The 12,850-nt window shown below is 45.0% G+C and overlaps 1 protein-coding gene across 8 annotated transcripts in view; it reads right to left on the bottom strand.

The window, feature by feature from the left end:
- Positions 1-12,850, bottom strand: part of shank3b (SH3 and multiple ankyrin repeat domains 3b) — a 117,433-nt gene that overhangs the window by 62,069 nt on the left and 42,514 nt on the right. The window lies entirely within an intron of this gene.

Genomic DNA, 12,850 nt, shown 5'->3' with positions numbered 1-12,850 from the left:
CCTTGCATTCATATTGGCTTTATTTGTTTGGCACTGTTGGCTGTGGGTGCACTTGATTCTACATCCCTAGTGATGTTGGCTATGGGTGCACTTGATTCAGCAGCACTAGTGATGTTGGCTGTGGGTGCACTTGATTCAGCAGCCCAAGTGATGTTGGCTATGGGTGCACTTGATTCAGCAGCCCAAGTGATGTTGGCTATGGGTGCACTTGATTCAGCAGCCCTAGTGATGTTGACTGTGGGTGCACTTGATTCAGCAGCCCTAGTGATGTTGGATGTGGGTGCACTTGATTCAGCAGCCCTAGTACTGTTGGCTGTGGGTGTACTTGATTCAGCAGCCCTAGTGATGTTGACTGTGGGTGCACTTGATTCAGCATCCCTAGTGATGTTGGATGTGGGTGCACTTGATTCAGCAGCCCTAGTGATGTTGACTGTGGGTGCACTTGATTCAGCAGCCCAAGTGATGTTGACTGTGGGTGCACTTGATTCAGCAGCCCAAGTGATGTTGGCTATGGGTGCACTTGATTCAGCAGCCCTAGTACTGTTGGCTGTGGGTGCACTTGATTCAGCAGCCCTAGTGATGTTGACTGTGGGTGCACTTGATTCAGCATCCCTAGTGATGTTGGCTGTGGGTGCACTTGATTCAGCAGCCCTAGTGATGTTGACTGTGGGTGCACTTGATTCAGCACCCCTAGTGCCGTTAGCTGTGGGTGCACTTGATTCAGCAGTCCTAGTGCTGTTGGCGGTAGGTGCACTTGATTCAGCAGTCCTAGTGCTGTTGACTGTGCGTGGACTTGATTCAGCATCCCTAGTGATGTTGGCTGTGGGTGCACTTGATTCAGCAGCCCTTGTGCTGTTGGCTGTGGGTGCACTTGATTCAGCACCCCTAGTGCCGTTAGCTGTGGGTGCACTTGATTCAGCAGTCCTAGTGCTGTTGGCGGTAGGTGCACTTGATTCAGCAGTCCTAGTGCTGTTGACTGTACGTGGACTTGATTCAGCATCCCTAGTGATGTTGGCTGTGGGTGCACTTGATTCAGCAGCCCTTGTGCTGTTGGCTGTGGGTGCACTTGATTCAGCAGCCCTAGTGATGTTGACTGTGCGTGCACTTGATTCAGCATCCCTAGTGATGTTGGCTGTGGGTGCACTTGATTCAGCAGCCCTAGTGATGTTGATTGTGGGTGCACTTGATTCAGCAGCCCTAGTGATGTTGGCTGTGGGTGCACTTGATTCAGCAGCCCTAGTGATGTTGATTGTGGGTGCACTTGATTCAGCATCCCTAGTGATGTTGGCTGTGGGTGCACTTGATTCAGCAGCCCTAGTGATGTTGACTGTGGGTGCACTTGATTCAGCAGTCCTAGTGCTGTTGGCGGTAGGTGCACTTGATTCAGCAGTGCACCTACAGTGCTGTTGGCTGTGGGTGCACTTGATTCAGCATCCCTAGTGATGTTGGCTGTGGGTGCACTTGATTCAACAGCCCTAGTGATGTTGATTGTGGGTGCACTTGATTCAGCATCCCTAGTGATGTTGGCTGTGGGTGCACTTGATTCAGCAGCCCTAGTGATGTTCACGGTAGGTGCACTTGATTCAGCAGTGCACCTACAGTGCTGTTGGCTGTGGGTGCACTTGATTCAGCAGCCCTAGCGCCGGTAAGGCAAAGTGTTTCCATTTTTGACCATTTAATGAGTCAGAAGATAGAAATCAATTGGCCAATCAGATAGCTCAGAACACCTTGTCTGCACAGTTTCCTCAAGCCATTGACTGTAAAATGTAGCCTTGAACTCACAGCAAAGTTGATACTGTGAGATTTAAAAACTAAAACCATGACTAGAAAGACTCAACGAATACAGCACCGAGCTAATGTTTTCATGTTTAAGTTGTTATTCAGCCTGTCAACACTTTATTCAACACCTTTATTAGCCATAAAATGCACATTTTGCCAACTTCCACATCCTAAAATCTGCACTGCAGCTGTAATGAATGAGTATATCAAAGTGGTCTCTCCAATTTTGAGATATTACGATCTTGTCTCATTGCTTGCTCGGGAGAGTAGAAGGTCGAGTCATGCCTCCTCTGAAACATGAACCGCCAAGCCGCTCTCCTCTTAACCCGGGAGCCAGCTGCACCAATGTGTCACCATCCGAATGACGACCGAAGTCAGCCTGCAGGCGCCCGACCCGCCACAAGGAGTCGCTAGAGCACGATGATCCAAGTAAGGCCTTAGGTCTTAGACCTTAGGCCTTAGGCCTTAGACCTTAGACCTTAGACCTTAGACCTCAGACCTTAGACCTCAGACCTCAGACCTCAGACCATAGACCTTAGGCCTTAGACCTTAGACCTTAGACCTTAGGCCTCAGACCTTAGACCTCAGACCTCAGACCTTAGACCTCAGACCTTAGACCTTAGACCTCAGGCCTTAGACCGCTGGCCCTGGCTTTTGTCTGTTATAAAGAAAGGAATACTGAGTGTAGCCAATATGCAGGGATAATGTATTGGGTCTATAGGCTCCTGAGCATAGCCAATATGCAGGGATAATGTACTGGGTCTATAGCCTACTGAGCATAGCCAATATGCAAGGATAATGTAAAGGGTCTATAGCCTACTGAGCATAGCCAATATGCAGGGATAATGTACTGGGTCTATAGCCTACTGAGCACAGCCAATATGCAGGGATAATGTACTGGGCCTATAGCCTACTGAGCATAGCCAATATGCAGGGATAATGTACTGGGTCTATAGCCTACTGAGTATAGCCAATATGCAGGGATAATGTACTGGGCCTACTGAGCATAGCCAATATGCAGGGATAATGTACTGGGTCTATAGCCTACTGAGCATAGCCAATATGCAGGGATAATGTACTGGGTCTGTAGCCTACTGAGCACAGCCAATATGCAGGGATAATGTACTGGGCCTATAGCCTACTGAGTATAGCCAATATGCAGGGATAATGTATTGGGCCTACTGAGCATAGCCAATATGCAGGGCTAATGTACTGGGTCTATATTCTGCAGAGCAAAGCTGATACGCAGGGATAATGTACTGGGTCTATAGCCTACTGAGCATAGCCAATATGCAGGGATAATGTATTGTGTCTATAGGCTACTGAGCATAGCCACTATGTAGGGATAATGTACTGGGTCTATAGCCTACTGAGCATAGCCAATATGCAGGGATAATGTACTGGGTCTATAGCCTACTGAGCATAGCCAATATGCAGGGATAATGTACTGGGTCTATAGCCTACTGAGCACAGCCAATATGCAGGGATAATGTACTGGGCCTATAGCCTACTGAGCATAGCCAATATGCAGGGATAATGTACTGGGTCTATAGCCTACTGAGTATAGCCAATATGCAGGGATAATGTATTGGGTCTATAGGCTCCTGAGCATAGCCAATATGCAGGGATAATGTACTGGGTCTATAGCCTACTGAGCATAGCCAATATGCAAGGATAATGTACTGGGTCTATAGCCTACTGAGCATAGCCAATATGCAGGGATAATGTACTGGGTCTATAGCCTACTGAGCACAGCCAATATGCAGGGATAATGTACTGGGTCTATAGACTACTGAGTGTAGCCAATATGCAGGGATAATGTATTGGGTCTATAGGCTCCTGAGCATAGCCAATATGCAGGGATAATGTACTGGGTCTATAGCCTACTGAGCATAGCCAATATGCAAGGATAATGTACTGGGTCTATAGCCTACTGAGCATAGCCAATATGCAGGGATAATGTACTGGGTCTATAGCCTACTGAGCACAGCCAATATGCAGGGATAATGTACTGGGCCTATAGCGAACTGAGCATTGCCAATATGCAGGGATAATGTACTGGGTCTATAGCCTACTGAGTATAGCCAATATGCAGGGAGAATGTACTGGGCCTACTGAGCATAGCCAATATGCAGGGATAATGTACTGGGTCTATAGCCTACTGAGCATAGCCAATATGCAGGGATAATGTACTGGGTCTATAGCCTACTGAGCACAGCCAATATGCAGGGATAATGTACTGGGCCTATAGCCTACTGAGCATAGCCAATATGCAGGGATAATGTACTGGGTCTATAGCCTGCTGAGCAAAGCTGATACGCAGGGATAATGTATTGGGTCTATAGCCTACTGAGCATAGCCAATATGCAGGGATAATGTACTGGGTCTATAGCCTACTGAGCATAGCCAATATGCAGGGATAATGTATTGGGTCTATAGCCTACTGAGCATAGACAATATGCAGGGATAATGTATTGGGGCTACTGAGCATAGCCAATATGCAGGGATAATGTACTGGGCCTTGAGTCTACAGAGCATAGCCAATATGCAGGGATATTGTACTGGGTCTATAGCCTACTGAGCATAGCCAATATGCAGGGATAATGTACTGGGCCTATAGCCTACTGAGCATAGCCAACATGCAGGAATTATGTACTAGGCCTTTAGCCTACTGAGCATAGCCAATGTGCAGGGATAATGTACTGGGTCTATAGCCTACTGAGCATAGCCAATATGCAGGGATAATGTACTGGGTCTATAGCCTACTGAGCATGGCCGTTATGCAGAGATAAATTACTTGGTCTATAGCCTACTGAGCATAGCCGATATGCAGGGATAATGTACTGGGTCTATAGTCTACTGAGCATAGCCAATATGCAGGGATAATGTACTGGGCCTATAGCCTACTGAGCATAGCAAATATGCAGGGATAATGTACTGGGTCTATAGCCTACTGAGTGTAGCCAATATGCAGGGATAATGTATTGGGTCTATAGGCTCCTGAGCATAGCCAATATGCAGGGATAATGTACTGGGTCTATAGCCTACTGAGCATAGCCAATATGCAAGGATAATGTACTGGGTCTATAGCCTACTGAGCATAGCCAATATGCAGGGATAATGTACTGGGTCTATAGCCTACTGAGCACAGCCAATATGCAGGGATAATGTACTGGGCCTATAGCCTACTGAGCATAGCCAATATGCAGGGATAATGTACTGGGTCTATAGCCTACTGAGTATAGCCAATATGCAGGGATAATGTACTGGGCCTACTGAGCATAGCCAATATGCTGGGATAATGTACTGGGTCTATAGCCTACTGAGCATAGCCAATATGCAGGGATAATGTACTGGGTCTATAGCCTACTGAGCACAGTCAATATGCAGGGATAATGTACTGGGTCTATAGCCTACTGAGTATAGCCAATATGCAGGGATAATGTACTGGGCCTACTGAGCATAGCCAATATGCAGGGATAATGTACTGGGTCTATAGCCTGCAGAGCAAAGCTGATACGCAGGGATAATGTACTGGGTCTATATCCTACTGAGCATAGCCAATATGCAGGGATAATGTATTGTGTCTATAGGCTACTGAGCATAGCCAATATGTAGGGATAATGTACTGGGTCTATAGCCTACTGAGCATAGCCAATATGCAGGGATAATGTACTGGGTCTATAGCCTACTGAGCATAGCCAATATGCAGGGATAATGTACTGGGTCTATAGCCTACTGAGCATAGCCGTTATGCAGAGATAATTTACTGGGTCTATAGCCTTATGAGCATAGCCGATATGCAGGGATAATGTACTGGGTCTATAGTCTACTGAGCATAGCCAATATGCAGGGATAATGTACTGGGTCTATAGACTACTGAGCATAGCCAATATGCAGGGATAATGTACTGGGCCTATAGCCTACTGAGCATAGCAAATATGCAGGGATAATGTACTGGGTCTATAGCCTACTGAGTGTAGCCAATATGCAGGGATAATGTATTGGGTCTATAGGCTCCTGAGCATAGCCAATATGCAGGGATAATGTACTGGGTCTATAGCCTACTGAGCATAGCCAATATGCTGGGATAATGTACTGGGTCTATAGCCTACTGAGCATAGCCAATATGCAGGGATAATGTACTGGGTCTATAGCCTACTGAGCACAGCCAATATGCAGGGATAATGTACTGGGCCTACTGAGCATAGCCAATATGCAGGGATAATGTACTGGGTCTATAGCCTGCAGAGCAAAGCTGATACGCAGGGATAATGTACTGGGTCTATAGCCTACTGAGCATAGCCAATATGCAGGGATAATGTACTGGGTCTATAGCCTACTGAGCACAGCCAATATGCAGGGATAATGTACTGGGCCTATAGCCTACTGAGCATAGCCAATATGCAGGGATAATGTACTGGGTCTATAGCCTACTGAGTATAGCCAATATGCAGGGATAATGTACTGGGCCTACTGAGCATAGCCAATATGCAGGGATAATGTACTGGGTCTATAGCCTGCAGAGCAAAGCTGATACGCAGGGATAATGTACTGGGTCTATAGTCTACTGAGCATAGCCAATATGCAGGGATAATGTATTGTGTCTATAGGCTACTGAGCATAGCCAATATGTAGGGATAATGTACTGGGTCTATAGCCTACTGAGCATAGCCAATATGCAGGGATAATGTACTGGGTCTGTAGCCTACTGAGCATAGCCAATATGCAGGGATAATGTACTGGGTCTATAGCCTACTGAGTATAGCCAATATGCAGGGATAATGTACTGGGCCTACTGATCATAGCCAATATGCAGGGATAATGTACTGGGTCTATAGCCTACTGAGCATAGCCAATATGCAGGGATAATGTACTGGGTCTATAGCCTACTGAGCACAGCCAATATGCAGGGATAATGTACTGGGCCTATAGCCTACTGAGCATAGCCAATATGCAGGGATAATGTACCGGGTCTATAGCCTACTGAGTATAGCCAATATGCAGGGATAATGTACTGGGCCTACTGAGCATAGCCAATATGCAGGGATAATGTACTGGGTCTATAGCCTGCAGAGCAATGCTGATACGCAGGGATAATGTACTGGGTCTATAGCCTACTGAGCATAGCCAATATGCAGGGATAATGTATTGTGTCTATAGGCTACTGAGCATAGCCAATATGTAGGGATAATGTACTGGGTCTATAGCCTACTGAGCATAGCCAATATGCAGGGATAATGTACTGGGTCTATAGCCTGCAGAGCAAAGCTGATACGCAGGGATAATGTACTGGGTCTATAGCCTACTGAGCATAGCCAATATGCAGGGATAATGTACTGGGTCTATAGCCTACTGAGCATAGCCAATATGCAGGGATAATGTACTGGGTCTATAGCCTACTGAGTATAGCCAATATGCAGGGATAATGTACTGGGCCTAATGAGCATAGCCAATATGCAGGGATAATGTACTGGGTCTATAGCCTACTGAGCATAGCCAATATGCAGGGATAATGTACTGGGTCTATAGCCTACTGAGCATAGCCAATATGCAGGGCTAATGTAATGGGTCTATAGCCTACTGAGCACAGCCAATATGCAGGGATAATGTACTGGGCCTATATCCTACTGAGCATAGCCAATATGTAGGGATAATGTACTGGGCCTATAGCCTACTGAGCATAGCCAATATGCAGGGATAATGTACTGGGCCTATAGTCTACTGCACAGACCTCATTGCTCCAGAACTGTTTTTAATTGGTTAATGTTGCATGGGCTTATGCTTTTTAATCAGTAGATGGCGGCTTGCATTTTGACTTCGAGCTGGAACTTTATTCAGAAAAGGTCGGTGACCGCTGACGTAGATCCATGTGGTAAACAGTAGGTTAATTTCTGCAATTACCAGGAGCGTTGAAGCATGAGGCTTAACTTCTCCACTGTTTTGTCCCATAGCTACCACGTTGTGGCAGTGTGAAGGGCACCGTGTAGATACCACGTTGTGGCAGTGTGAAGGGCACCGTGTAGATACCACGTTGTGGCAGTGTGAAGGGCACCGTGTAGATACCACGTTGTGGCAGTGTGAAGGGCACCGTGTAGATACACATATAGATACCACGTTGTGGCAGTGTGAAGAATCACATATAGATACCACATTGTGGCAGTGTGAAGAATCACATATAGATACCACGTTGTGTCAGTGTGAAGAATCACATATAGATACCATGTTGTGGCAGTGTGAAGAATCACATATAGATACCATGTTGTGGCAGTGTGAAGAATCACATATAGATACCACGTTGTGGCAGTGTGAAGGGCACCGTGTAGATACCACGTTGTGGCAGTGTGAAGGGCACCGTGTAGATACACATATAGATACCACGTTGTGGCAGTGTGAAGAATCACATATAGATACCACGTTGTGGCAGTGTGAAGGGCACCGTGTAGATACCACGTTGTGGCAGTGTGAAGGGCACCGTGTAGATACACATATAGATACCACGTTGTGGCAGTGTGAAGAATCACATATAGATACCACATTGTGGCAGTGTGAAGAATCACATATAGATACCACGTTGTGTCAGTGTGAAGAATCACATATAGATACCATGTTGTGGCAGTGTGAAGAATCACATTTAGATACCACGTTGTGGCAGTGTGAAGAATCACATATAGATACCACGTTGTGGCAGTGTGAACAATCACATATAGATACCACGTTGTGGCAGTGTGAAGAATCACATATAGATACCACGTTGTGGCAGTGTGAAGAATCACATATAGATACCACGTTGTGGCAGTGTGAACAATCATATATAGATACCACGTTGTGGCAGTGTGAAGAATCACATATAGATACCACGTTGTGGCAGTGTGAAGAATCACATATAGATACCACGTTGTGGCAGTGTGAAGAATCACATATAGATACCACGTTGTGGCAGTGTGAACAATCATATATAGATACCACGTTGTGGCAGTGTGAAGAATCACATATAGATACCACGTTGTGGCAGTGTGAAGAATCACATATAGATACCACGTTGTGGCAGTGTGAAGATTCACATATAGATACCACGTTGTGGCAGTGTGAAGGGCACCGTGCAGAATCACATATAGATACCACGTTGTAGCAGTGTGAAGAATCACATATAGATACCACGTTGTGGCAGTGTGAAGAATCACATATAGATACCACGTTGTGGCAGTGTGAAGAATCACATATAGATACCACGTTGTGGCAGTGTGAAGGGCACCGTGCAGATACACATATAGATACCACGTTGTGGCAGTGTGAAGGGCACAGTGTAGATACACACATAGATACCACGTTTTAGCAATGTGAAGATTCACATATAGATACCACGTTGTGGCAGTGTGAAGAATCACATATAGATACCACGTAGTGGCAGTGTGAAGAATCACATATAGATACCACGTTTTGGCAGTCTGAAGGGCACCGTGCAGAATCACATACAGATACCACGTTGTAGCAGTGTGAAGAATCACATATAGATACCACGTTGTGGCAGTGTGAAGAATCACATATAGATACCACGTTGTGGCAGTGTGAAGAATCACAAATAGATACCACGTTGTGGCAGTGTGAAGAATCACATATAGATACCAACTTGTGGCAGTGTGAAGAATCACATATAGATACCACGTTGTGGCAGTGTGAAGGGCACCGTGCAGATACACATATAGATACCACGTTGTGGCAGTGTGAAGAATCACATATAGATACCACGTTGTGGCAGTGTGAAGGGCACCGTGCAGATACACATATAGATACCACGTTGTGGCAGTGTGAAGAATCACATATAGATACCACGTTGTGGCAGTGTGAAGAATCACATATAGATACCACGTTGTGGCAGTGTGAACAATCATATATAGATACCACGTTGTGGCAGTGTGAAGAATCACATATAGATACCACGTTGTGGCAGTGTGAAGAATCACATATAGATACCACGTTGTGGCAGTGTGAAGAATCACATATAGATACCACGTTGTGGCAGTGTGAAGAATCACATATAGATACCAACTTGTGGCAGTGTGAAGAATCACATATAGATACCACGTTGTGGCAGTGTGAAGGGCACCGTGCAGATACACATATAGATAAGACGTTGTGGCAGTGTGAAGAATCACATATAGATACCACGTTGTGGCAGTGTGAAGATTCACATATAGATACCACGTTGTGGCAGTGTGAAGAATCACATATAGATACCACGTTGTGGCAGTGTGAATTGCACCGTGCAGATACACATATAGATACCACGTTGTGGCAGTGTGAAGAATCACATATAGATACCACGTTGTGGCAGTGTGAAGGGCACCGTGCAGATACACATATAGATACCACGTTGTGGCAGTGTGAAGAATCACATATACACATATAAGAATCAGAATACACATATAGATACCACGTTGTGGCAGTGTGAAGAATCACATATAGATACCACGTTGTGGCAGTGTGAAGAATCACATATAGATACCACGTTGTGGCAGTGTGAAGAATCACATATAGATACCACGTTGTGGCAGTGTGAAGAATCACATATAGATACCACGTTGTGGCAGTGTGAAGATTCACATATAGATACCACGTTGTGGCAGTGTGAAGAATCACATATAGATACCACGTTGTGGCAGTGTGAATTGCACCGTGCAGATACACATATAGATACCACGTTGTGGCAGTGTGAAGAATCACATATAGATACCACGTTGTGGCAGTGTGAAGGGCACCGTGCAGATACACATATAGATACCACGTTGTGGCAGTGTGAAGAATCACATATACACATATAAGAATCAGAATACACATATAGATACCACGTTGTGGCAGTGTGAAGAATCACATATAGATACCACGTTGTGGCAGTGTGAAGAATCACATATAGATACCACGTTGTGGCAGTGTGAAGAATCACATATAGATACCACGTTGTGGCAGTGTGAAGAATCACATATAGATACCACGTTGTGGCAGTGTGAAGAATCACATATAGATACCACGTTGTGGCAGTGTGAAGAATCACATATAGATACCACGTTGTGGCAGTGTGAAGAATCACATATAGATACCACGTTGTGGCAGTGTGAAGAATCACATATAGATACCACGTTGTGGCAGTGTGAAGAATCACATATAGATACCACATTGTGGCAGTGTGAAGAATCACATATAGATACCACGTTGTGGCAGTGTGAAGAATCACATATAGATACCAACTTGTGGCAGTGTGAAGAATCACATATAGATACCACGTTGTGGCAGTGTGAAGGGCACCGTGCAGATACACATATAGATACGACGTTGTGGCAGTGTGAAGAATCACATATAGATACCACGTTGTGGCAGTGTGAAGATTCACATATAGATACCACGTTGTGGCAGTGTGAAGAATCACATATAGATACCACATTGTGGCAGTGTGAAGGGCACCGTGCAGATACACATATAGATACCACGTTGTGGCAGTGTGAAGAATCACATATAGATACCACGTTGTGGCAGTGTGAAGGGCACCGTGCAGATACACATATAGATACCACGTTGTGGCAGTGTGAAGAATCACATATAGATACCACGTTGTGGCAGTGTGAAGAATCACATATAGATACCACGTTGTGGCAGTGTGAAGATTCACATATAGATACCACATTGTGGCAGTGTGAAGAATCACATATAGATACCACGTTGTGGCAGTGTGAAGAATCACATATAGATACCACGTTGTGGCAGTGTGAAGATTCACATATAGATACCACGTTGTGGCAGTGTGAAGAATCACATATAGATACCACGTTGTGGCAGTGTGAAGAATCACATATAGATACCACGTTGTGGCAGTGTGAAGATTCACATATAGATACCACGTTGTGGCAGTGTGAAGGGCACCGTGCAGAATCACATATAGATACCACGTTGTAGCAGTGTGAAGAATCACATATAGATACCACGTTGTGGCAGTGTGAAGAATCACATATAGATACCACGTTGTGGCAGTGTGAAGAATCACATATAGATACCACTTTGTGGCAGTGTGAAGGGCACCGTGCAGATACACATATAGATACCACGTTGTGGCAGTGTGAAGGGCACAGTGTAGATACACACATAGATACCACGTTTTAGCAATGTGAAGATTCACATATAGATACCACGTTGTGGCAGTGTGAAGAATCACATATAGATACCACGTAGTGGCAGTGTGAAGAATCACATATAGATACCACGTTTTGGCAGTCTGAAGGGCACCGTGCAGAATCACATACAGATACCACGTTGTAGCAGTGTGAAGAATCACATATAGATACCACGTTGTGGCAGTGTGAAGAATCACATATAGATACCACGTTGTGGCAGTGTGAAGAATCACAAATAGATACCACGTTGTGGCAGTGTGAAGAATCACATATAGATACCAACTTGTGGCAGTGTGAAGAATCACATATAGATACCACGTTGTGGCAGTGTGAAGGGCACCGTGCAGATACACATATAGATACCACGTTGTGGCAGTGTGAAGAATCACATATAGATACCACGTTGTGGCAGTGTGAAGGGCACCGTGCAGATACACATATAGATACCACGTTGTGGCAGTGTGAAGAATCACATATAGATACCACGTTGTGGCAGTGTGAAGAATCACATATAGATACCACGTTGTGGCAGTGTGAAGAATCACATATAGATACCACGTTGTGGCAGTGTGAAGAATCACATATAGATACCACGTTGTGGCAGTGTGAAGAATCACATATAGATACCGAGTTGTGGCAGTGTGAAGAATCACATATAGATACCACGTTGTGGCAGTGTGAAGAATCACATATAGATACCACGTTGTGGCAGTGTGAAGAATCACATATAGATACCACGTTGTGGCAGTGTGAAGAATCACATATAGATACCACATTGTGGCAGTGTGAAGAATCACATATAGATACCACGTTGTGGCAGTGTGAAGAATCACATATAGATACCACGTTGTGGCAGTGTGAAGATTCACATATAGATACCACGTTGTGGCAGTGTGAAGAATCACATA

Source organism: Oncorhynchus mykiss, chromosome 15 (assembly GCF_057628025.1).
Source record: "Oncorhynchus mykiss isolate SJ-2025 chromosome 15, ASM5762802v1, whole genome shotgun sequence".
Taxonomy (NCBI): domain Eukaryota; kingdom Metazoa; phylum Chordata; class Actinopteri; order Salmoniformes; family Salmonidae; genus Oncorhynchus; species Oncorhynchus mykiss.
The sequence above is the reverse complement of the archived record's forward strand: the minus strand, read 5'-3'. Positions and strand labels throughout refer to the sequence as shown.